Source organism: Rhinatrema bivittatum, chromosome 1, assembly GCF_901001135.1.
Source record: "Rhinatrema bivittatum chromosome 1, aRhiBiv1.1, whole genome shotgun sequence".
Taxonomy (NCBI): Eukaryota; Metazoa; Chordata; class Amphibia; order Gymnophiona; family Rhinatrematidae; genus Rhinatrema; species Rhinatrema bivittatum.
Window position 1 is genome coordinate 93238413 of NC_042615.1, and position 27159 is coordinate 93265571.

A 27159-nucleotide genomic window follows, 5' to 3' on the forward strand; every position below is an offset into this window, starting at 1 on the left:
AGAAATGATGTTTTGTGCTCATTTTAACTGGCTGATCATTAGAAGTGTAAAAATGAAAATAATGCTGTGTGGTTTAAAACAAATGTTAATAAAAGCTTAAATTATTTTAAACAAGTAAAGCTCTAGCTGGCTAATTCCTAAAGTTAGCTGATTCAACCTTTTGAAAATTGATCCATGGTTTATAAACTGTAACCCAGGATACTGACGGAACTCAAGAAGGTACTGTCTGCAACCCTTATAGGTCTGTTCAGTTTAGGACTGGAAGCAGGAGATATTCTAAGAGCTCATGGAATGCTGCTCCACAATGATGGGAAAAGAGTTACAGAATTCAAGCATGCTTTGATCAGATACAGAAAGATCTTAGTAGCAGGGAAAGAAGAACTTAATTAAGTTGACTTAGAAATTAGACACTGCTATTACTAGCAATGGTAACATGGAATAGACTTAGTTTTTGGGTACTTGCCAGGTTCTTATGGCCTGGATTGGCCACTGTTGGAGACAGGATGTTGGGCTTGATGGACCCTTGGTCTGACCCAGTATGGCATGTTCTTATGTTCTTAAGATACCAGAGACTGACTAGGGCCTACGGCAGCACCGTATGCAGGTGCAAATGTTCTTTGTGATCCATGTTGTCTCTACCTGCCAATATTGTTTGGGCTTATATATTGGGTGGCAAAAATGGGATACCTCTCTCTCTCTCCCTCTCTCTTCTCTGAAAGATAATGCCAGACATTTCTAAAGTTAAAATCAACTGTCATGGTCGAAAGAAAATCACATTGTACAGGGTATGATTAACTTTTAAACTATTCTGACAGAAAATTCAGGAGTGGACTGATTATAAATATCACTGATTTTACAACACATCTCAGTTGGAGTATTAGAGAATGTATGTTAGTTGTGAAAGTCTGTACTAGGTACTAACTAACGTTAATATTTATGCTTGGGGGTAAAAATCCACAGCAACATGTAAAACTGTAGGCATTTTGCATGCAAAGTAAATTTTTCATCTGAAAAATGTAAAACTGGGCACAAAGAACACGTCTTCAAATTTACTGTGCACTAGAAAATTCCACAAAGATTTGGTAAATAATATGCCATCAATTATTTAGGTCGTACAATTTTGAAAGACCAAGTTTTGTATAAGGCATACATTTGGTGATAAGTAATAACAACTTCAAACACTCCCCAGAATCCTTGTCCATATTCAAAAAAATTAAAATGCATCCATACTGCTGCAAGATATTTGGCAAATCCTTAATCTTGCCCTAATTCATTAGCAAAACAATTATGGAAACTAAAAGACAACCAGTAATGTATTCAAGGGCAAATGCAACAGACAGCAAATTTTGTACAATAAGATGAAAAAATAATCTGGCAGCAAAAAAACAAGATATCAAATAAAAATATAACAAATAATAATATAATTTGAGTTTCAATCATGAAAACGGTGATCAGAATACTACAGACCTCTCACTTTACTGACAAACTTTAATGGGATCCTTCTCTGCTATAATGAAATAGCAGATAATACAAGGTCAACTGCTTTTCAATTGCTATTTTTAAATTATTTACAAATAGGTATCAAGGGAAAGGTTTTACACTTTTGCTGATGATGCAAAGTTGAGAGGAATACCTATGTGCTCATACAGGCCAAATGATATAGACAACTGTAGAAAATGAAATTATTCATAGACAGATTAGGTTTAACACAGATAAATATATGTTGACATGTCTAGGGGACAAGGATGAATAAGTAAATTATGTACTGTATTGATCAATGCTTGTCCAAACAAAACGTTAATAGAGCCTGGATGGAGCAATAGACTTGTCTTTCACTTTTAGATCATATTAAATGTTGCTTATTTTAGAAATAAATGCCCTTGTACTCTGGCTGCTATGTCTGTGGACCCTTGGGCAGAGATGAGATTGGCTCTACCTTCAGGAAGGAGCCCTGCAGGTTCTCGCAGTCAGCAGGTGGACTCAGGCAAAGCAGAGTCAGGACAGGACCTTCACCTATACCAGCCCATGTTCCCCTCGGGTTTAGCTTTTTGGTGCCAGGGCTGGCAGGTGAGGGTCTCTGCTGATTACTGGAGACTTGGTCCAAAGCTAGGTGAAGGTCGTAGGCAGGTGGCAAGTAGATATGTCGAGGTCCAGGAGGTCAGTCATATCCAGAGTCCAGGCAGAGGTCAAAAACAGGTATCTGTCCAAGGAAGAGGAAGGAAACAGATAGGACTGAAGTAGGCAAGGCGGGAGCAGGTTGGGCAGACAAGGAATAGGGCAGGCTGGAGATGAAGACTGAAATAGGCTGAAAACAAAGACTTGAATAGGTTTGGGAAACAACACACACTACTCATGGTAACTGCATCAGTTGCTTCTGGGGACTTGCTCTTATATAGGGCAGTACTGATGATGTCATCCCTAGGGGTCATGGGGACTTTTCTGCTGCAGTCCCTTTAAATGCCGGGAAGTGGTGTGCGCATGTGCCGAAGAGGAGGTGCGATGTGTTGCTTTTGGCAGCATCCTGCTGGCAGCGTCTCTCCGCATCAGGGAGTGGGCGTCCTGCCACGTGGCAAGCTGGTGGTGTTCCGCTGCATTGAGAGGAGCGAGACCGGCCTGGCCAGAGAAGGTGAGTGTGGTGGTTCATGAGGGCAGCCTGTGGATTGCCAAACACAACATTGACCAAACACATCGTTAGATATGTGCTATACAAGATCAATTTTATTCTTCGCATTGATACTTTTACTGTTTTGAAATTTGTATATATTGTTATGATATTATTTTATGTTTTCTTTGTAATCTCGCAAGGGCAATGCATTTGGATTGGCGGGATATAAACATGGCCAGCACAATGCACTCTGAAACTGTTCATTTGCACGTGACAGAAGCTCAGGCAGAGGTATGGGGACACAGGTAGATGCTAACCTGCCAACAGCCACGTTCAGGAAGAGCAGTAGGACTGCGGGCAGACTCCAACCCACTGGCAGTCAGCGTTGAGAACAGGCAGTGGGGTTACCAGTGGCCGAACTCTTGAGGATGCTGCAGGGCCACCAGTGCAATCCTATCCGCTAGCAGCTGAAATGAAAAAGAGACCAATCAGCTCTCTTCTCCTCTCCTTCTCTTCTCCTTCCCCTCTTCACCCCAATCTCTGTTCTCTATGGCAAGAAGCAGCCCCAGGTCACAGTGGATCTACCCAACCCAGACCCACCATAAGCAGCAGCTGCTATCTCACAGCCTGAGCAGCCACAGGCAGCAGCAGCAGCAGCAGCAGCAGTTATGTTCCAGCCTGGACCCACTGCAGGCAGCAGCTAAGCTCTTCTGGTCCAGGTTGCCACATGCAGCAGCTGTTCACTTGCAGCCTGGGCTCGCTGCAGCTCTCTTCCAGCTAATTCCTCTCTTTTGGGTCAGGCTCCTGGCTTACAGAGGGTATAATACTCCATAGAAGTGATGACTTTTCTGGTGCCAGCTGCCAATTTTTAGCCTCCAAGGTGATCTGACACCCAGGAATTTTCTTTCACTGGTATTAATATGAAAAACTGTTTTGCTTTTTAATCTCTGCAAATTGTAGAGTTTTAGAATTCTTTGCACAATATATTCCAAGTATTTGATTACATACTGTAAATTCTTTTTTCCTCATGATCTACTTATATATTAGGTTTAACCTTAGAGGACATACATTGTCCCATATTAAAAATCATCATTCTCAACAAACCAAATAATTAAAAAACAACAACAACATGAATAAGAGTATCACCTAAATTTAAACACAATATTTCAATGGGATTATACTGACTGGTCTCATTGTTTGCAATATAGGCCATTACTAATAAATTCAATCTGGCCACATCTTGGGTAATACAGGCTAATATGAAATCTTTATAAATGAAAAATTGTTTTAATTTGAACACAGAATAATCTTATTTTATACCACCGAATAATGAGAGCAAAAACAAATACGATACGTTATTTTTTTATTGTAGTTATGGTAGTGGGTCAAATAAAGTATAAAAATCCTAAAAGTCAATTTCCTTGTACAGTTTTAAAGGTGCATATTTTTTTACCCAAGGATTTCATTTCTTGAAACTTAACAAAAGGTTAAACAATCTATGGAAAAATAATTGCACAAGCCATGACATCTTTGAAAAAATGCTGTGCGACTTTTGCTAAAAGATATAAAATTTAAGAATCTGTTAAAAGTTCTACAGTGCTTTTTCCACAAGTTTTGGTTTGCAAAAATGTTTCTGATGATTTTTTTTTTCCTTCCCAAAGTTGCAGATAAATTAATCCTTCAGCACATTATATACTGTTTTGAATTTTTTTTTTTTTTTTTTTTTGCATTATTTGACCAAAATGTGGCTCAAATGTTTCCTGCACCTGGCTTACATTTTCAATGTAAGCTTCCTCAGCATTGGGCAGTTCATCAGGCTGATGGCAGAAAGGAAGATGTCTTGTCCTCTGGCTCTTTCAATCGACCTGGGCCTTTCAGCTGTCATCTTACAGCGCTTCGGCATCGTGGGAGTATCCAAATCAGATCAGCTCTTTGCTTCCTTTACTAAACAATGCCACCAGTATGTCCAGTCTGTTTACATCTGTACAACAGGAACTATTGCCCTTGCTTCATTTTTTACTGTCACATTTACAGCACTGTGATCGCTGGGTGAGGGTTAGATAGAGAGATAAGGTGACTGATGAGTCCAAACCTCAGAAAGTGCTCTCATTTGTCTGACTTAATGATTATTTCAAACTCAGCACAGTAGTTAAATTAGACATACAACGGAAAGAATAAGCTAAACTGGATGGAATTAGTTTCCACACACATTTACAGACTTATATCTCCACCTACTGGTGATCAGGTAATTTTAAAAGAAGATGAAGGCAAACATTACCGTAATATGGTTAAGTACACCTTGCACTAGAGTTGGGAGAGTCAGTTCAGATGTGATTTGATTGCAATTATTCAAGTTGTCAATTCTGAAATGAACTTTCAGAACTCAAGCTGCAAAAATTGAAGGAGATTGTGGCTCACTTAGCTCTGTCGTTTTTTGGGGTTTTTTTTATATAAAACAGGTTCACCAGGAAAGGAGATAATTAATCAAATTTGGAATCTCGCATGATATCAAATTTCTGTAAGATGACTACAAATATCCCTGGTTTTGTAAGAGAGTCAAGGAGCTCACAAAAAATATTCCTTTCCACCTCCTCCTATCTGATGAGCTTAGAAAGCTAAAACAACTAGCATTGACAATTGAAACAGAGCCCAATTATTATTAGAGCAGAAAAATAATTTGGATTAGATCAAACCCAAAAACTTTAAACTGGCCCTGCATTCGATCCACAATATCGCTGCCCTAAGTCTACCTCAAAATATAATGCAAAGTAGAGCATGGATAACGCCCATGCTAAGAAAAAGGTGCATGTTTATGGAAATTTTAGAATTATTGCATTATACAAAACTTTTTATACACTGCAATGAGAGAGAGAGAACCTATCTATAGAAGCTTCAGAGTAGTCAAGTATTTATATCTCTATAGGAGGGGCATCTAATAGCTCAAGTTGAGGTGTTGGTGGTGGTTTATGGTTTAGAGGCCAGTTTTTCATGCAGAGTGAGGCATACAAACAGCACAGTACACCTTGGTGAAGATTTGATGTCATTTGGAGTGAGAAAAGTCTCACAAAGATGACATTTCTACTATGTTCTCTCACCCTAGCTTGATGGACTCTATAACTGCGAACTATCAAGCTAAGACAAGATAACATAGTACAAAATTTCATCTTTGTGAGACTTTCCTCACTCCAAATGATGTCAAATCTTCACCGGGGTGTACTATGCTGTTTGTACATTTCACTCTGCATGAAAAACTGGCCCCTAAACCACCAGCAACACCTCACCTGAAGCTTTTAGATGCCTCTCCTCTAGGCAAATAAATAGTTGCACACTGTGAGGACTTCTCCAGAATCTCTCTCACTCACTCTCATACTCTGGCTGAAATGCCAGAGAGTGAGAGTAAGTGAAATGAAAAACATTTACTTGTTTCAGGCATATCGCACAGCTTAACGCCAGAAAAAAAGGTGTAGTTAAAACCATGTGATATTATGGTATTGCCCCTCATTTTCATAACACCGCCCTAATCCTGCCCCTTCCCAAAATTTGCATTTGTTCCGTGCGCCAGCGTTATTATCGCATGTGATAACGCCATAACGCATTTTGATGAATGACCCAGTTAATCAGGTAAGTCTGAAAAGCACTACTTAGACCAGTGGTTCTCAACCCTGTCCTGGGGACCCCCCCAGCCAGTCGGGTTTTCAGGATATCCACAATGAATATGCATGAGAGTGTATGCAAATTTTCTCTCATGCATATTCATTGTGGATATCCTGAAAACCCGACTGGCTGGGGGGGTCCCCAGGACAGGGTTGAGAACCACTGACTTAGACAGACAAGTAAAGTTTTTCAGTCTTATCCCACTAAGTAGCAGATAAATTGGAACTTATCCTGATAACTGCCACTGCATCGCTGGAGGATGTCTAGACTTGCATGATGCTCAGTTTTTACATACACGAGTGTGTTTGTGTGCATATATACTGGTATTTTATGTGTGCAAGTTATAAAATACAGCAGCAACTTTGCATGTGCCCATATAAATGTGCATATTAGCACATGCATGGAGCTTTGAAAGCTATCCTCCATGTAAGTGCTGAGACTACTGCCTGGTTTTTGCAGTATTTCTGCCCCTGATGCAGGCAGGGCTTCTGCTGAAACACTTTCAGTACTAGAATTTGTGACAGCACTTGGATGTTCTGTACGCATGTGCGGAGGCAACATTTTTGTTTCGGTTTACTAATTGTTTTCGTAGGTCACCTCCATTCATTTGGTTTCTTTCAAACAAAAAATATGTATTAATTTTATTAATTCACTTGTTTACCATTAAAAACTATGAGTGTTCCTCATAGTCTGCAGCTTATTTTGGGCTCCAAAATTGGGGTTTTCTCATCAATTCTAATGAAAGTTTTGGGACGACATCATCAGAAGGTGAAAGACCTCCAAGGCACCTAGACTGTGGCAAAGTAGCACCAAAAGTGGCATCGTAAATGGATACCAGCAAGTTGCAGGAGTTCTCCAAGGAACTGTCAGAGGAGCAAAGAAGCAGCAAGGGTGGGAAGAACACCACTCCCAAGGTTTCAAAAGAGGGCACCAACAACAATGGCATGAACCACTGAAGGCAGCATGAGAGGCAAAGTGGCACCAAGAGTGGCATCAACATCCTAAGGCATCATGAAGGGGGAACAAAGCAAAAATGGTGGCAGGAAAAGCCCCAAGGCACCAATAAAGAGGCAAAGCAGCACAAAGAGTGGCGTCAACAAACCAAGGCACCATACGAGAGGCAAAGCAGCCCCCACAGTGGCAAGAACACCTCAAGGCGTAGAGTCTGGGGTATGACAGCAAGGCAGAGTGGCAGCAAGACCCTCATAGTGCAAAATCTGGAAATGGCAGCAGTGCTGAGTGGCAGAAAGGCTCTTAAGGTGTAGTATCAGGGGTATAGTAGCAAGGCAGAGTGGCATGGGAGCTGTCTGTCTTCCTGTTAAAGCATTGGCCATTTGTCAGATTTAATACAAGAGAATGGTAATAATACATTATAAGTACAAATTTTGTACAATCATACAATCCAGGTAAGCACTTGTTTTTTAAAGGACAGGTTAGATCAGACACCAATTTAGTTAACGGCCCAATTACTTCCCATATAACTCGCTCCCTTTTGTACTCATATACAATGAACTGATTCCAATCCATTTCCTGGTAAAAGTACAAACAATACTATTTCCTGTTCACTATGGTAGGATCCAATGGGATATGAAATCAACATTCAAGATGAATTTTCAACCATGACTGAGCTGGAGAGTTTGGCTTCTCTTATTCCACGGGGAATTCAATAGGTTTGAACTGCTACCTGGGGCTAATGCATGTCTGCAAAAATGTTCACAAATTAAGACGAGTAGTTCTTTAATTCTAAGAAATGTCAGTAAGGCAGAATCAAGGGAATGTCACAACTAACACAGAGCATATTCTATCAAAAATTGTTTTTTGTTACAGTTGTCACTGCTCTTGGTATGGAGTCACAGAGACAAAGTATTAATCTCTAGGGAAATATCTAGTCTCATTTTTTTGTTTTGTCTAGGGAAACACATTCACTATCTCAGTTGCTCATTGGCAAGCATAATGTCATCCAGCCAATGAAAGGATCACACTTTAGAAATAAGTGAATATTGAATATTTAAAGGTCTTGTCAAAAGAATCCTTTTCACTTGATCCTTAATTTAGTCTGTATTGCCTTTCTGCCTCAGATAAGAGATTAAATCCTGTCACTGAAATGGCAGGCACCATCACAAATGCGTTTCTTTAATTATACCAGAAAAAACATTTTCCAATTTTTTTCTTTTCAATTATACTTCCCAAATCAATGGAGAATTTAATATACTGCTGAAGCATGTCATTATGTAGCTACCATCCTGCTCAGTCCGGGGCACATGGGGAGCGCCACGGACCGCGCAAGGCCCCATTACCTCCTGGGGGAATGGGGGAACCAGTCCAATCACACAAAAACCACTTGGCACTCCCAGGCTGTTTTTCAAAAAATAAAAGTCTTTACTGCAAAACTAGTAGCAGACATTACAAAGTCACAAAATAGTATACAATTGATAGTGCACTAATAGGAATAAAGTCCAAAAATAAGGCACAACATACACACAGTCTCTTTTCCATACTCCTTTCCACAACAGTAAGCTCTTATGCATAGACACCCATCCACCTGAGGTTCTCCCAGTACCTTTTGGGTGACAGATTCTTCTCAAGGGTTCCTCTTTCTTTCTTTCTCATTGAATTTGTTAGACCAGCCTTTGACTATAGATTTTCCTAAGCAGGCTGTCTCTTCTCTGACACCTTTCTGGCACCCTCATCTTGAAATTCTTTCTCCTTGGTATTCCCCCTGATCATAAAGATGCAAGGCTTTTATATATCTACTCTACCCTTCCTAATGGGGAGTGATGTACCCCCCTAACATACTGATATATTCTGGCATCAAACATATGCCAAGGTCTAGTGAGACCTTTGTCAATCTGAGGGCACTCAGACCATCTGAAGCCACAAGGGGCAAAGCTAATTCTAAGGGCAGGACAAAGGACACCCCCTTATTTCTATAATATGATCATAGCATTTCTTAAGAACTTTTACACTGAAAGGAAACCAATTCACTAAAGCCATTTTAGAAACAGTAAAGTATTTTTTAATGTAATAATACATGTATGAACTGCACCATTTACAATGGGCTCAGAAAAATTATCCTAGTGGTTAGGGCAGAGGGCTACAACCGAAAGAAACCAGCGTTCAAATCCCACTGTTCCTCCTTGTGACCTTGGGCAAGTTACTTTACATTCTGTTGTCTCAGGTACAAAATTAGATCGCAAGCCTTGTAGGGATAGCATTATGAGAGTGGATCCTTGGGCTGGCAGAGTAGGGAACCAATGGGGAGGAGCCTCACAGGGCCCTTATGATGGCAGGTGAGGCTTTAGGAGACCCAAGACCCCTCAGGACCTTCACCACTACCAGCCCTCATTCCCCACAGGTTAAGCCCTTGGGTACTGGAGCCAGCTGGACTTACGTGGAGTCTCAGGCCAAAGGTGAACTAGAGTCTGCAGGCAAGGATGTAGGCGGATGGTGTACATCATAGCGAAGCTGGCGGGGTCTTGGCAGGCAGCAAATCTCATAGTCAGGCAGGCAAGGGTCTTGGCAGGCAGCGTATCTCGTAGTCAGGCAGACAAGGGTCTTGGCACGGAGAAGCAGAAGACAAGAAACAAGTAACAGATGACGGCGGAACCAAACAGGAACTGAAGCCAGGAGTAGCCAAGACAAGGCCTGAGAAGCAGGCCCTGCCTTAAATACCTGCAGGTTTGGGAGGAGGAGTCCGGGCCCCTCCCACGGTAGAGAGAGGTATCGTCAAAGGATACTAGTGATGCATTAGAATTAGGGCATCCCGACAGTGAGGTTCCAATAATAAGAAAAGTAGTCCAAGTGCCTGTAACTAAAAACTCACCTGAGCTAAAAAATTCTAACTTATCCCTATCAATTAAAAAGCAGAATGAAAATACAAACAAAAAACAAACTTTGAAATGTTTGTATGCTAATGCCAGAAGTCTAAGAAGATGGGAGAATTAGAATGTATAGCAGTGAATGATGACATAGACTTAATTGGCATCTCAGAGACATGGTGGAAGGAGGACAACCAATGGGACAGTGCTATACCGGGGTACAAATTATATCGCAATACAGAGAGGAGCACCCGGGAGGCGGAGTGGTGCTTTATGTCTGGGATGGCATAGAGTCCAACAGGATAAACATCCTGCATGAGACTTAGGGCCGGATTTTATAAATTAGCGCGATCGCTTACTTTTGTTCGCGCACCAGGCGCGAACAAGAGTACGCGGGATTTTAATAGATACACGCGTAGTTGCACGTATCCATTAAAATCCGGGGTCGGCGCGCGCAAGGCTGCCCAAAATCGGCAGCCTGCGCGCGCCGAGCCACGCAGCCTGCCTCCGTTCCCTCTGAGGCCGCTCCAAAATCGGAGCGGCCTCGGAGGGAACTTTCCTTCCACCCCCCCGCACCTTCCCTTCCCTTCCCCTACCTAACCCACCCCCCCCCCCGGCCCTATCTAAACCCCCTCCCCGAACTTTGCGTGTGCCAGCCGGCTGCCCCGCTCCGAGTTCCGGTCCCGGGGGCTGGTCCGGAGGCCACGGCCACGCCCCCGGAATGCCCCCAGGTCGAAACCACGCCCGCGGCGCCGCCCCCGAAATGCCGCATCATGCGCGACACGCCCCCAAAAAGCCGCATCACTGCCAACACGCCCCCCAACATGCCCCCCGACACGCCCCTCCATGCAAGCCCTGGGGTTTATGCACATCCCGGGGCTTGCGCCCGCCACCGAGCCCATGCACGTATTCTACACTCGTACCCCTTTGAAAATCTACCCGTAAATGCACAATTGAATCTTTATGGGTAGAAATCCCTTGTGTGTCGGGGAAGACTGTAGTGATAGGAGTATACTACCGTCCACCTGGTCAAGATGGTGAGACTAACAGTGAAATGCTATGAGAATTTAGGGAAGCTAACCAAATTGGTAGTGCAGTAATAATGGGAGACTTCAATTTCCCCAATATGACTGGGTAAATGTATCATTGGGACACTCTAGAGAGATAAAGTTCCTGGATGGAATAAATGATAGCTTTATGGAGCAATTGGTTCAGGAACCGATGAGAGAGGGAACAATTTTTGATCTAATTCTCAGTGGAGAACAGGATTTGGTGGGAGAGGTAACGGTGGTGGGGCCGCTTGGCAATAGTGATCATAATATGATCAAATTTTATTTAATGACTGGAAAGGGGGACAGTAAGCAAATCCACGGCTCTCGTGTTAAACTTTTCAAAAGGGAAACTTTGATAAAATGAGAAAAATAGAAAAAAACTGAAAGGAGCAGCTACAAAAGTAAAAAGTGTGCAAGAGGCGTGGTCATTGTTAAAAAATACCATCCTAGAAGCACAATCCGGATGTATTCTACACATTAAGAAAGGTGGAAAGAAGGCAAAACGATTACCGGCATGGTTAAAAGGGGAGGTGAAAGAACCTATTTTAGCCAAAAGATCTTCATTCAAAAATTGGAAGAAGGATCCAACAGAAGAAAATAGGATAATGCATAAATGTTGGCAAGTTAAATGTAAGACATTGATAAGACAGGCTAAGAGAGAATTTGAAAAGAAGTTGGCCGTAAAGGCAAAAACTCACAGTAAAAACTTTTTAAAATATATCCGAAGCAGAAATCCTGTGAGGGAGTCAGTTGGACCGTTAGATGATCGAGGGATTAAAGGGACACTTAGAGAAAATTTATTTATTTTATTTATTTAACTGTTTTCTATACCGACATTCATGATCATTACCATATCACATCGGTTTACACAGAACAAGGGGTTATAACTTTAACAAACCATTTAAACAAGAAGCAAAGTTACAATCAACAAGGGGGAATAAACTTGGGGGCTAAGATAGCCGGAAAAACATAGGACAGAGGAAGACAGTTAAAGTAAAATTAAAAAATTAAACATATTAAAAATACTTAGTAGATGGGGTTCCTAGCTGCATATATATAGCGAAGTATGGCTAAAGGACTATTTGCATGTTTCGGAAAGTTTACGGGAAGGCTTGAAGGAATAGCCAGGTCTTGAGTTTTTTCGGAAATGTTAGATGGCAGGGCTCCACTCTGAGGTCTGTGGGCATATTATTCCAAATAGCAGGGCCCGCTGTCGAGAATGCCCGGTCTTGAGTCGCTGTATGGCGTGTGGCTTTTGTTGGGGGGGCTTGCAGAGTTCCTTTGTACGCTTCTCTGATGGGTTTAATAGAGGTGTGGAGTCTGAATGGGATTTCAAGGTCGAGCTGTAGTTGTTTGTGGATGGTTTTGTGTATTATGGTGAGGGACTTGTGTAGGATTCTATAATTTAATGGAAGTCAGTGTGAGTTCCGGAGGATGGGTGTGATGTGTTCTCCTTGGTTGGTGTTAGTCAAGATTCTAGTCACGACATTCTGGAGCATCTGTAGCGGTTTGGTGGTAGAGAAGGGGAGTCCAAGGAGGAGAGCATTGCAGTAGTCTATTTTGGCAAAGAGCATGGTTTGAAGGACTGTCCTAAAATCATGGAAATGAAGGAGGGGTTTGAGCCTTTTCAAAACTTGTAGTTTATAAAAACAATCTTTGGTTGTGTTGTTAATAGATTTCTTTAGGTTTAGACGGTTGTCAAGTAGTACTCCGAGGTCTCTTACATGTGTGACCTCAGTATTGGGGTGGGTCTGTGGGGGTAGGTTATCGTAGTTGGGGGAGATGAGGAGGAGTTCGGTCTTGGCAGCATTAAGGACCAGGTTCAAACTGGTGAGAAGGCGGGTGATGGATTGGAGGCAGTTTTCCCAGAAAATGAGTGTTTTTGAGAGGGATTCAGTTATGGGGATCAAAATCTGCACGTCATCGGCGTAGAGGTAGTGTATTAATTTTAGATCTGTTAGCAACTGGCAAAGGGGGAGGAGGTAAATATTGAAAAGGGTAGGTGACAGAGAGGAGCCTTGGGGTACACCCAGTGATGATTTTATGCTGGGTGATTCAATGTTGTTGATTTCAACTTTGAAGCTTCTGTTGCTGAGGAAGGAGTCGAACCATCTGTGGACCGATCCTGATAGGCCAATGTCTGAGAGGTGACTTAGAAGGATGGTGTAGATAAGGCCATCGCGGAAAGATTAAATGATTTCTTTTCTTCGGTATTTACTGAAGAGGATGTTGGGGTGGTACCCGTACTGGAGAAGGTTTTCATGGGTAATGATTCAGAAGGACTGAACCAAATCACGGTGAACCTAGAACATGTGGTAGACCTGATTGACACCTGAAGAGCAGTAAATCAGCTGGACCGGATGGTATATACCCCAGAGTTCTGAAGGAACTAAAAAATGAAATTTCAGACCTATTAGTAAAAATTTGTAACCTATCATTAAAATCATCCATTGTACCTGAAGACTGGAGGAGAGCTAATGCAACCCACATATTTAAAAATGGCTCCAGGGACGATCCGGGAAACTACAGACCAGTTAGCTTGACTTCAGTGCCAGGAAAAATAGTTGAAATTATTCTAAACATCAAAATCACAGAACATATAGAAAGACATAGTTTAATGGAACAAAGTCAGCATGGCTTTACCCAAGGCAAGTATTGTCTCACAAATCTGCTTCACTTTTTATGAAGGAGTTAATAAACATGTGGATAAAGGTGAACCTGTAGATGTAGGGTACTTGGATTTTCAGAAGGCATTTGACAAAGTTCCTCATGAGAGGCTTCTAGGAAAAATAAAAAGTCATGGGATAGGTGGCGATGTCCTTTCGTGGATTACAAACTGGCTAAAAGACAGGAAACAGAGAGTAGGATTAAATGGACAATTTTCTCAGTGGAAGGGTGTGGGCAGTGGAGTGCCTCAGGGATCTGTATTGGGACCCTTACTTTTCAATATATTTATAAATGATCTGGAAAGAAATACGACAAGTGAGGTAATCAAATTTGCAGATGATACACAATTGTTCAGAGTAGTTAAATCACAAGCAGATTGTGATAAATTGCAGGAAGACCTTGTGAGGCTGGAAAATTGGGCATCAAAATGGCAGATGAAATTTAATGTGGATAAGTGCAAGGTGATGCATATAGGGAAAAATAACCCATGCTATAGTTATTTATTTATTTATTTATTTATTTATTTGCTTGTTTGTTTATTTATTTAAAGAGTCTTCTATACCGATGTTAGTCGAAACATCACCTCGGTTTACATGGAACAAAAGCAATGGAAATTACAAGTAACAGGGGAAGGGTAGGGGTTACAAAAAACCAATAGGAGAGCAGAGAAGCATAGGAACAATTAACAAGTGAACTATAATGTCATAAGAACAAGTTCATAGTCAAATTCAGGTCATGATCCATCACAATTCAATATTCATCAAGGGTGTTGGGGAAAGGCTTGTTTGAATAGCCAGGTTTTGAGCTGGGCTCTGAATTTGGTGATGCAAGGTTCAAGTCTGAGGTGGGTTGGGAGTGAGTTCCAGTGCATAGGTCCAGCAATGGAGAGCTACTATCCAAGAAAGAGATCTAGGCGTCATAGTGGATAACACATTGAAACTGTCAGTTCAGTGTGCTGCGGCAGTCAAAAAAGCAAACAGAATGTTGGGAATTATTAGAAAGGGAATGGTGAATAAAACAGAAAATGTCATAATGCCTCTGTATCGCTCCATGGTGAGACCCCACCTTGAATACTGTGTACAATTCTGGTCACCGCATCTCAAAAAAGATATAATTGCAATGGAGAAGGTACAGAGAAGGGCGACCAAAATGATAGAATGGAACAGCTCCCCTATGAGGAAAGACAAGAATTAGGACTTTTCAGCTTGGAGAAGACGGCTGAGGGGGGATATGATAAAGGTGTTTAAAATCATGAGAGGTCTAGAACGGGTAGATGTGAATTGGTTTTTTACTCTTATTTATTTATTTATTTATTAGTTTTTATATACCGCCGCTCATCAAAGATATCACGTCGGTGCACATAGAACAAAAATACGCAGTTGCGTGTACATATAACAATATAATAATAGCTGAATTCCATAATACATTAATACAGTAACATATGGTATCAAGAACAACTTATTTAGCTAATAATAGATGATAAAATAGAGTAAAAAATAACTGTGAATGCACAACTTTATCTAGTATCAGGGCAAAACGGGGTGGGGAACAAAGTGGAACGGGAATGAAGGAGAAAGGTCGTTCAGCGGGGGCGGAACCCCCGCTGAACGACCTCCTGCAGTCGATCTCCTGCCGGCGCCATTTTCCGTACGGAAAACGATTTGCGGCAGGAGATCGTTTTCCGGACCCCCGCTGGACCCCCAGGGACTTTTGGCCAGCTTGGGGGGGCCTCCTGACCCCCACAAGACTTGCCAAAAGTCCAGCGGGGGTCCGGAACGACCTCCTGCAGTCGAATCGTGTTGGTCTATGGCCGCCGCCATTTTGCGCCGCCATTTTGCAAAATGGCGCCGGCTGAAGACAACACGATTCAATTGCAGGAGGCCGTTCCGGACCGCTACCGTTCCGGACCGCCGCTGGACCCCCAGGTAATTTAAGGCATTTGGGGGGGGGATTCGGGAGCGTGGGGGATTTAATTTAAAGGGTCGGGGGTGGGTTTTAGGGGGTTTTAGTGTGCCGGTTTTCCTGCCCTCCCCTTCCCCCGATTTACGATTTTTTGACGATAAATCGGGGGAATTGGTATTGTATCGTGGCCCTAACGATTTTTGATGATTTAAAATATATCGGACAATATTTTAAATCGTCAAAAAACGTTTCACATCCCTAGTGGTTAGTGCAGTTAGTATAGCTGTGTTTAAAAAAGGATTGGATAAGTTCTTGGAGGAGAAGTCCATTACCTGCTATTAATTAAGTTGACTTAGATAATAACCACCCTTATTACTAGCAACGGTAACATGGAATAGGCTTAGTTTTTGGATACTTGCCAGGTTCTTATGACCTGGATTGGCCACTGTTGGAAACAGGATGCTGGGCTTGATGGACCCTTGGTCTGACCCAGTATGGCATGTTCTTATGTTCTTATGTTCTTAAAAATTTCTCTCCCTTCTCAATTCAGAGGGCCTTGAGGGACTGCTTGAGGATATGAGCATAGCAGTAGATATGCCTAAGGAGACAGCAGGTAAGATATCTTAAAATCAGAATCAAATGACAGCTCTTTCAAGAGGAAGGCTCCCGCACTCTCAGAATACTTTTCTCACTAACCTGGACTTTGTGAAGATGGAAATCTTCAGATCTGAGGCTGCGTGGAGAGAATATAAGGGGATGATAGTCATTGGTTTGACATTCCCAGAAGGGCTGCAGTATGTGTTGCTGAGGGGTTATGACCCAACTTATACACCAAGTTAAAGGAAAGACAAGTGCAGTGTACATCTCTGGTAGGGATACTGCTAGTCTATTGTTATCACTTAACTGATCCTTCTCTTGCTTCCTCAGGCCTGAGATCTGGTATAATAGCACCTTTGGGGCCATACCTCCAATTATAGTGAATGGTGAAAAGAAGGAGAAACCATATGAGGTACTTGATAAAAGCCAGGAGCAGCTCTATAGCAACACAGATGTGAAGCATCAGACACAAGAAGGCTGAGCAGCAATAAAGCAATAGCAGATAAAGACAATGGGCAACCCTATTCATGCTGCTTTGCCACCACTCTTCTATCAAGGTCAGCCAGATCTCTGCATCCCATTGTCTGAACACCCAGCAATCAGATGACACAATCCAAGAAGTCCTGAAGGTTACTAGAAGGAGATACAGCTCATCTGTGAAACATCCAGAATCTAGAGAAGTGTTGAAAAAAACCATCAAAGTAGACACAGATCCCAAATGTACATCAATTAATTGTGATTGCCACACTTACCAAACTGGTATATATAGAATGTATGAAGAAGAAGTAGCTCAAAGCCCTAAGGCATCTTAATCCATCACCATCACAGAGTGCTGTGCCATATCCTAAACAATATTGCCCCTGAGGTGCAGAGTAGTAAGGGAAAAAAATCTGTGTAGGGCAAGAAGGAACTCTAGAATGTAGAGCAAGATGACTAAGCTAGAGATCTGAAATGTAAAGCATGATTCAAGTTAGCTGTTATATGTTGGAAAATCTTTCTTCCCTTAGATTCCTTTGCAAGTTAGGGAACAGAGTGATCATGTACTATGTTTATTTCTCGTCTGTCTATTTTCATTGCTGTTTTGTTAAAGGATTTTCGTTATTTGGAATGCCATGTGCAATCTGGACCTTTTTGAATAGACTGCTGCTCTCCTGCTGCTATCTTCAAGAGCCAGAAGACAACATATTGAGACCAAACTCCTTGAGGACACTTTTTTCCTTGTGTCTGTGTTCCTATTGTTACATTTGTGGACCCTTAGGCTGAGGCAGAGTTGTTGCAACCTGCAGGGAGGAGCCCTATAGAACCTCATTGTTGGCAAGTGAACATGTATGAAGCAGGGGCCCACCTGCTTCATACATGTACCAGCCCATGGTCCCCTCGGGTAGAGCCTTTGGGTGTTGGGGCTGGCAGATCTTGGGTGTGGGCCTCTAAAGATGGCAGAGAGATCTGTCAAGGTTAGAGCAGGCAAGGTGTATCCATTGGCAGGCAATGGTCAGTAGCAGGCGGTGATCAAGAATATCCAAAAGTAGGCAGTAATCAGTGGCAGGTGGCGATTAATAGAGATGTGCTTTGGCCAAATCTTTCGGTTCGGCCTTCGTTATCAGCCCACCGCAGAAAATTTCAGTTTGCCGCGGTGTGGGCCTTTTTTATTCAGCCGCCCCGAATTTCGGGTTAGTACTCTCTAACATTTCAGTGTTAGTGCGTACTAATGGGAGTTAATGCACACTAACCCTGAAAAATGAATTTTCCTGAAGTTTCGGGAAAATTTGCTTCATTTGTCGGGGTTGCCAAAACAGGATGAATTAGACAATTTTGTTGAAATTCTCTAATTCGTCCCAGACGAATGCACATCTCTATCAATTAAGAATATTCAGAAGTTGGGCCAAGGTGAATATCAAGTATCTGTCTGAAGGGAAAGGTGGGACAGATAGACAGGGCAGGAAGATGAGCAGCAAAAGAGGTAGGCAGGCAAGGAAGATGAACTGAAAAAGAGAAGATAAGGAACACTGGAACTGGAAAACTGAAGATGAGGAACACAGGAGCTGAAGAACTGAAGATGAGGAACACAGGAACTGGAGAACTGAAGACAAGAAATGCTGGCGCAACACTCACTACTGACAAGTGGAGAGACCTGATGCCAAGAAAAGGAATTGAAGGTCAGGAGGCCTTTTTTAGACCTAGCTGCATGAGGTCATCATCCCGCGCCATGGGGTTTTTAACAACTTGGGCCCTTTAAATCTGCTAGCACTGGTCATACGCACACCTAGGAGAAGTATGGTGGCAGGAAGTCAGGGGCGTCCAGCCGTGAAGGAAGCCAGTGATGCATTGCCACTAAGAGGAGCGGGATCCAGAGAGGATGAGAACGGTGTCCTGCCATCAGAGCATCTTGTCTAACCGGGTCCCAGACTGAGAGGTGAGGGCAGCAGTTCATGGGGTTAGCCCATGGACCGCTGAATTCAATATCTGTATGTCCAGAAAATGATACCAGAAGGGGGAGAAAGTACACTTCCCCAGATAGCATGATCTCTGAAAGTGGTGCAAAAAAATCTGTTATCACATCACATAAAAGTGCACATTATATAATGCAGCATAGTGAATACCATGCTAATTGCAGCAGAAACTAAAAACTTGTGGGGCGGATTTTAAAAGGCCCGCGCGCGTAAATCCTTCCGGATTTACGGGCGCAGGACCCTTGCGCGCCGGTGCGCCTATTTTGCATAGGCCACCGGCTCACGTAAAGCCCCGGGACGCGCGTAAGTCCTGGGGCTTTCGAAAAGGGGCGGGAGGGGGCATGTCCAGGGACATTCCCGAAACGACGCAGCATTTTGGGGGTGTGCCGTGGCGTTTCGGGGGCAGGCCCGGGGGCGTGGCGCCGGCCCGGGGGCATGGTCGAGGCCTCCAGACCAGCCCCTGGGACCGGAGGACGGAGCGGGGCTGCCGGCGTAACTTTGCAGGTGTAACTTTGCCGACAAAGGTGGGGGGGGGGGTTAGATAGGGCCGGGGGGGTGGGTTAGGTAGGGGAAGGGAGGGGAAGGTGGGGGAGGGCGAAGGAAAGTTCCCTCCGAGGCCGCTCCGAAATCGGAGCGGCCTCGGAGGGAACAGGCAGCGCGCGCTGGGCTCGGCGCGCGCAGGTTGCACAAATGTGCACCCCGTTGCGCGCGCCGACCCCGGATTTTATAAGATACGCACGGCTACGCGCATATCTTATAAAATCTAGCGTACTTTTGTTCGCGCCTGGTGCGCGAACAAAAGTACGCGATCGCGCAAGTATTTAAAATCTACCCCTGTATGAATAAGCACATTTATCATTATAACACATGGGTGTGAATAATTTTGCCCCACCTGTACTTAGGACATTGTTGTTAACATAGTCACCATGTGTACTTTATGATTACTATGTTTCTTAAATGTGTATTAATTGCCTTTAATATGCATGTTAAGCCCCACCTTGTTTAGTGAACTGGCCTGTAAGTGTCCGGTATAGTTCTATTTTTTTAGTGCTGTTCATAATATATTATTATATATATGTACTATATGCAGCTTAGTATAGTTTAAGTGCATCTTGTGATGATTGAAGGCAATTCACATTGCAGTTTAATATCAGTTTGAGATCACTTTCAAGCTCAATAGGCAAGAAAGATAAATGAGAAGTATGAGAACTGTACTTTAGTACAACCACTTAAAATATACAACCAAGAAAGAATCCTCATCCACACCTATGATCTGACAATGAGACCCTGTGGTGCCATGAAAATCTCAAATTTCATAAAAGCAGTGAACACCTCATAAATTTATGGCCAGAAATAAAATTGTCAAAATTCTGAAGTATATTAAAGTAATATAAAAACACTCAAGAGAGTTGAAAAGCATAGCTTTATTGTACACTCTTAAAGGGGTAGAGAATACAAACTAATGGAGCTCATCCAAAATATGACACAATGCACTACAGTCAAGATAAAGTGATAATGTAAATCTGGGAATGGTATTTTATTTATTTGTTTAGTTATATCTTAAAATATGATGTTTTGCTTCTCATCACAAAACATCAAAATGAGGTGCAATAAATTGTAAATATAAAACAGCAATAAGACAAATACATCAGCATAAGTAATCTCACCATTTCCATTTGATCCTTGCAGACCTTAGGTAACTGCTCAAGAAGCATACACCATAACCCTAAAGCAAAACAGTATAAATAATCCCACTATTTTTCACTTGTTCAGTATTGGAATCCAGATAACTGCTCAAAAAGCCAGGTATTCACCTCCTGAACTGAATTTAATTGGCCTCTGACCTGTGGCCCACTGGCATAGTATTCCAAAGTTTAAGCCCAAAATAAAGAAAAGCCATACAGTGAGTGGAACACAATCTAGTCTCCTCAGATGTCGGTACAGTTAGAAAAAGATGCTGAGAGTAGTGGAAACTTATAGCCAGTGTCTAGACCCCTCAACCACACTGCTAGGTACTATGGATAACCATGACAAAAGACATTTAAACACTAATAAGTCAACCTTATATTGTGTTTACAATGCACCTTGGAACCAAAGAAGCTCAGATATTAAAAATAAAACATGGCCAAATTTACTTGCCATCTTTAGCACACAAGTTGCTGTGTTCTGGATTAGCTGCAAATGTTAAGTGTAACCTACGCTTATATCCAGGGATACAAGAACACTTAGATTTTGTAGAAAGCATAATTTTTTTATTGATCAGTATAAGTATTCTTGGGAGATGCTGGATGCCCTTTCTCTGACAAATTGACCAGCATCTCCTTGTATACAGGAAGTGATCCTTCTTTTATAGATAACATACAATATTGTACTGGGTTAGAAGATTCTAGAGGTGTGTGACTGCCTAGAGAATAACATTACATTGGTTGTCATGTCAAAAGCATAATGTGATTATCCCTAAACTGCCCTGATTACTTCTCCCAGGTGGGGCCCATTTACCATCACATTCTAGATAGTCCTTTGGTCTGTTAAAATCTTGTTGGTCAGGGCAATTAACACATCTGAGGTTGTGTTTACAGATACTCCTGAAACTAGTGACTTTTACTGTGACAGTATGCATAGCCTGAAGTTTCCAACCATTGCCTTTTCCTTTTATGACCCTATAATTAGGCATCATATCATGGCGCCAGCTTCAAATGCTGTCCAGGTATCCCTGGAATTTCTGCAAGTCAGGCTCAATAAGTCACTTAGCATTCATATAGCCAAGACAGGCTAAGAAAGCAGAGGATTCTGGGTCAGTTGCTGTCTCCGTGTTGGTCTCCAGCTCAGGCACACACATCACAACTGACTTAGGCTAGTCCTTGCTAAACCAGTAGTTAAGACTACTGGTTACAAGATGGTGGATAACTGATGCTAAATCTGCCTGTGCCAGAATGGGATGTAACCATTTAATCTTCTTTAATTTATAGAAGGCAACACAAACAACAAATGAAACTTGTGCTTTTAATGATAAAACTATGCACAGTCTTACCCCTAAACTCCTCACTACCTTAGCAGAATAAAGAATCCTACAGTACCACTTAGCATGGGTAAATTCAGAGAAGACTCTCTTGTTATGGCTAATCCAAAGAAAGTCAGATTTCTGGAGGTTCACAAGTAAATTATGTTGTTTGAACCACCCACTAATCTCATTTACACAAAGATTTGTCTTCATCAGATCTAATGTCTGATCTTCTTCAATATCTAAAAATAATGCAAAAAAACTACTCAAATCACCAAATCTAAACCAGTGTACAAGAGTGATTTGAACTGAAATGTCTTGAAAAAATCATTCAAAGCACCATTTTTGCCACATACATTATTATACTGTTTTTTGTAGAAAAGGTTATTAGAGACACTGCAGCTCACTTACCCCAAAGCTACTTACTATTTTTGTTTTACACAAACAAAAATAGTAAAAGTAATACATCACATTCATGCTTAGTTGTGATATTATTCTTGTTCTTCAAGCATCAGGATTAAAAATCCCCAGGAATCACAGTCGAAAAATTTCAGTATCTCGCTCTTAAAATTGAATCTGTTTCCAAATCCATAATACAGTTCCAATGCGAGCCACTTTTTTTGGCAATGCACCTGTCTCAAGGGAATCAAATCAAGAAGTTTCTTGATGGGGAATGTACTTTGGGTCTAAAGGAAAGCAGGAGCAATACGCACTGCTGTGGTATTTTAAAATGGCACCAGGTGACCTGAGGCCAGTAGCATATTGAAGTAAAGACCATACTGGGAATTGCTCCAAGCCCCTTTTTAGACCCATATTTTTGAAGGTAAGCTGGGGAAGAGGAGGGGGAAGGAGAAGGGGAAGGAGAGCTCTTGTGAAGGGGGAGGAAACCTGGGAGGGCTTATGCATAGTCGAATGGCTCAAGTTGTGATTTTAGTTTGTTTGTTATTATAAAATAGCATGCACTAAAACAACAAGAAGCATAACCCCATCCCCAAAAAAACAGAATGAAAACTGCCTCATCAATGACATGACATGACATGAAATGAAATAAAAAAATGGAGTATACTCCTAGAAAGCACAACCGAGTTACAATTTCTAAATATAATAGCAAAAAAAAAATAATTACAACAAAGGCTAATCTTAAGACACTCCACATCCACAAAACCCCAAATCTTCAGGATGCCCCACCTCACAATACTATGTCCATCATGGGACAACATGGAGGCCCAAATGTCCCCAGTTGCTCCCTTAGGAGCCCCCAAGTGGTGACCACTTTGAAGCATCCCTTTGGAGATGTCCTGCTTCAGTGACAAGCCACCCTGTAAGTTTGGTTTATGATGAAATAAGCAGAATAACCTTCTCACCTGGAATGTACTAGCTTTCCCACTTTTTCCCTCTGCACTGACAAAAATTCCCCATGTGCTAGGCTTAATTGTATATTACTTGGAAGTCAGTAGGCGAAGCCAAGAAGTTGCTTAGTTTAACATACTCATGCTATTTGGTTTCCCCTTGATAGGTAGCATGCTCCTGCTATTTTATCAATGCATATGCCAATTTACATGCATGAGAATAGTGTGGCCAAACTGGGCATGCTATTTCTGTCATTTTGAACTTCAGGCGTGCTAAAGCCCAAATTTTCAAAGTGCTGTGTGCGCAAAATTGCTGGCTTTCGCACATTTGTCATGCCGGCATGCACATGTAAATTTGTGTAGCTATTAGTTGTGCATGTATGTCTACTCGTGCCCACAAACATGCACGCATCAAAAAGGGGCATGTTGGGACATGTCAGGGGTATGTCAGGGCAGACAATAGACCTGTGCACTTTGCTCGGGTGTTTTCTGTTGGTTTGGCTCCTCGCTCTGGGTCACTGGATGAAGGAGCAAGGCAGAAGGTGGGAGGGAGTGTTCCTGGGACTTACTGTTGCTAACTGGGAAAGCGTCAGCTAATAGCACATGGCTAACAGGCTTACAATGTGGGTTTGAAAGGACCAAGGCCTCGAAAAAAATGTTCATGTATGCAGTGATGATTTTAGTATAATATAGGGAAGAGACAGAACATAAGAAATTGCCATACTGGGACAGACCAGGAGTCAATCAAGCCCAGCATGCTGTTTCTAACAGTGGCCAAACCAGGCTACAAGAACCTGGCAAGTACTCAAACACTAAAAAGATCCTATGCTATTGATGCCAGTATTAGCAGAGACCATTCTCTAAGTCAACCTGATTAATAGCAGTTAAATGGACTTCTCCTCCAAGAACTTATCCAAATCATTTTTAAACCCATTTACACTAACTGCACTAACCACATCCTCTGGCAACAAATTCCAGAGTTTAATTGTGTGTTGAGTGAAAAAGAATTTTCTCTGATTAGTTTTAAATGTGCTACATACTAACTTCATGGAGTACCCCCTAGTCCTTCTATTTTCTGACAGAGTAAATAACCGATTCACATCTACTCATTCAAGACCTCTCATGATCGTAAAGACCTCTATCATATTCCCCCTCAGCCGTCTCTTCTCCAAGCTGAACAGCCCTAACCTCTTTAGTCTTTCCTCATAGGGGAGCTGTTTCATCCCCTTGATCATTCTGATCGCCCTTCTCTGTACCTTCTCCATCTCAGCTATATCTTTTTCGAGATGCGGTGACCAGAATTGTATACAGCATTCAAGGTGTGGTCTCATCATGGAGCAATACAAAGGCATTATGACATTTTCCATTTTGTAAACCATTCCCTTCTTAATAATTCCTAAAATTCTGTTTGCTTTTTTGACTACTGTAGCACACTGAGCCAACAATTTCAAAGTATTATCCACTATGATGCCTAGATATTTTCCTGGATGGTAGCTCCTAATATGGAACCTAACATCGAGTAACTACAGCAAGGATTATTTTTCCCTATATGCAAAACCTTGCCATTTTCCACAATAAATTTAATCTGCCATTTGGATGCCCAATCTTCCAGTCTGCGCGCACATGTTATAAAATCAGATGTAGATTTGTGCACGCCGGGTTGCGCGCACAAATCTACGCCCTTGCCTAAATCTTAAAATCCGGCCCATTGTATGCATAGTCAACACCAAAAATAAAACCTTTAAAGAAAATGTTGTATTATTTTTATAATTAAGCATTAGCAAAAATAACCATGCTAAAAACAGAGGATGAACAGCGTTCTGATATAGCTAATGTAACTCACCAAAACTAGCAGCATGTATAAGTATATCTCCCGCTAGGGTGTTTACAAACCACAATAAAAAGCTCACATGACTAAGTGCTATCAATCAAACTGCAACAAGTTAAAAAGTAAGGCATTAGGAGGCAAGATGGCCGCATAGGGGAAACGCGGATCAAACGCTGTGTCTATTTCATCTAATTTTTTGCCTGAATTTGGATTAATGCCGCCGAAAAGAAAAGGGAAGGTGAGGGTTTTTCACTCTGTGCCATTACCTTCTCTTACACAACTGGAGATTCTGCAGTTTCATTCCCAAACAGTAAACTTGGAGGGAGTTCGGGAGCCCGATGGAGGCTCGAGTTTGGGAGAGCTGGAGCCCCCCCCCCAGGAGGAGACGTCCCTCAGCCCGGATCATCGACAGCCCCCAGTGCAGCATGACCCTAGCAGTGAGACGCCTCAGTCGCTCTCTGCTGATGTGGGAGGGGCGACTGAGAATGAGGGAGCAACAAGCTACAGGCTGCAGGAAGAGTTTAACCCTACCAACGCCGGAGGAAACTCGAATGCCAGGAAAGAAGAGGAACTGGTTGTTCGCCTGAAAGTGTACCTGGAGAGTGAGAAAGCTGCAAACTTTCGGGAAGAAACCCAGGAATCAACACCTACCTGCACCCAGGGTGAGTTCATGCTGCAATCCCCCAGACCAGAGGCAATCACCCTAGAAACTATTTGGGAGTTAATGGTTGGCTTCGGTTCCTCCTTGAAACGACTAGAAAGTAAAGTAGTCTCAATGGCTTATAATAACCAACAAAAAATAGTAGAGATCCAGCAAACAACAAATACTCTGATTGATAAAGTTGCAGAAATTGAAAATAAAGTAATGGAGAACTCTAAAGTAAATTCTGCTTTAATTAAAGATCACTTAACTGTGGCAAGAAGAATGGAAATGATGGAAAATAATCAGCGGCAGTTGAACTTACGGATTTTAAATTTTCCTCAAATAGTTGGAGAAATTTCGTTTATTACCTTAAAACATTTCCTTATACAAGCTCTTGCTTTTCCTGAGGATAAATTACCGTCTATTAATGCTTGTCGTTTTTTGTATAAAAGGGTTTCTAATGTGAGTAATACTTCACCATTACCTATTACTCATAACCTTACAAACTTCCTAGAAAATTCAAATTTAGAAGTAATTGATAGGAAAACTTTACTGGTGTCCTTTATTACTGCAAAAGATATAAACACTGTTATCAAAAAAAATTTCAGGAAATTTCCAGTTAATTTTTACGATCAACAAATAAGAATTTATCCTGATTTATCTCCTATAACTCAAATTAAAATCTTCGTTTTAGATCAGAAATGATCTCTATGTGTTTCATTTTTACCTTAAGGAATCCTTGCAGATGCCTTTTAAAAAGAGGTGATGAGTCCTTTGCTTTCTCACAAGTAGAGCAACTACAGCAATTTATTCAGGCTCATAAGCCATCTACATCTACACCCTTAGTTATATAGGAAAAGGGTAAAGATAGAAAGAAACTGATAGTAACACTATGCATTGCAATGCCACTAATCTTTGTAAATTTTCCTGTATTTTTTTTCTCCTTACAATTTTCTTTCTTGCCTCCAATTAAGATTTAATTTTTCTAAATTTAAAATAACTAACACAAATTGGATAAAGATTATAATAATGTTGGACAATTTCTTTGTTATGTTATATGGTGGTGGTATATCTGATTGTGAAAATTGATAAATAAAGAATAAAAAAGTAAAAAGTAAGGCATACAATGTTCAGGTCTACAAAATAAGTTAAAAATTTAGTTCTGATGCAAATACAAAACAGATCACAAATAGGCATCATTTTACAGAAACTCAGAAAAATCAATAGCTTGATTTAATCCAGAGAAGCATACTGTATTCAATCTATATATCCTTCTTTGCTCAAGATGAAGAAGGAAATATTAGAAATTGTCATAACGTAAAGATGAATTGCAGCGTTAAATGATCAAAAATTGGAGATCAGTAATGACATGTTTTGCCATTGTTCAGTGCTCAACTCAGTAAGGCATTTTCATGTGTCTGAAGTAAGCAGGGCAGTGTTCACTATAGATGAGCACTGGGCAACGGCACAACATGCTGATACTAATCTCTGTTTTTTTCATCACTGAACACTGCATTTACTGCTTTTGTTATTTTTGCAGTTTGATTGATAGTGCTTAGTCATGTGATCTTTTTGGAGTGTTTCATAAACTCT

The 27159-nt window shown here is 41.6% G+C and overlaps 1 long non-coding RNA gene across 1 annotated transcript; it reads right to left on the minus strand.

Annotated features, from left to right (window-relative positions):
• Positions 1–1036: 1036 nt before the first annotated feature.
• LOC115075106 lies at positions 1037–25373 on the minus strand. Its single transcript, XR_003852441.1, has 3 exons — positions 25190–25373; positions 2923–3072; positions 1037–2653 (listed from the first exon to the last, which is right to left on the minus strand). It is a non-coding gene; the product is annotated as an uncharacterized LOC115075106 (long non-coding RNA).
• Between the last annotated feature and the right edge of the window lie 1786 nt (positions 25374–27159).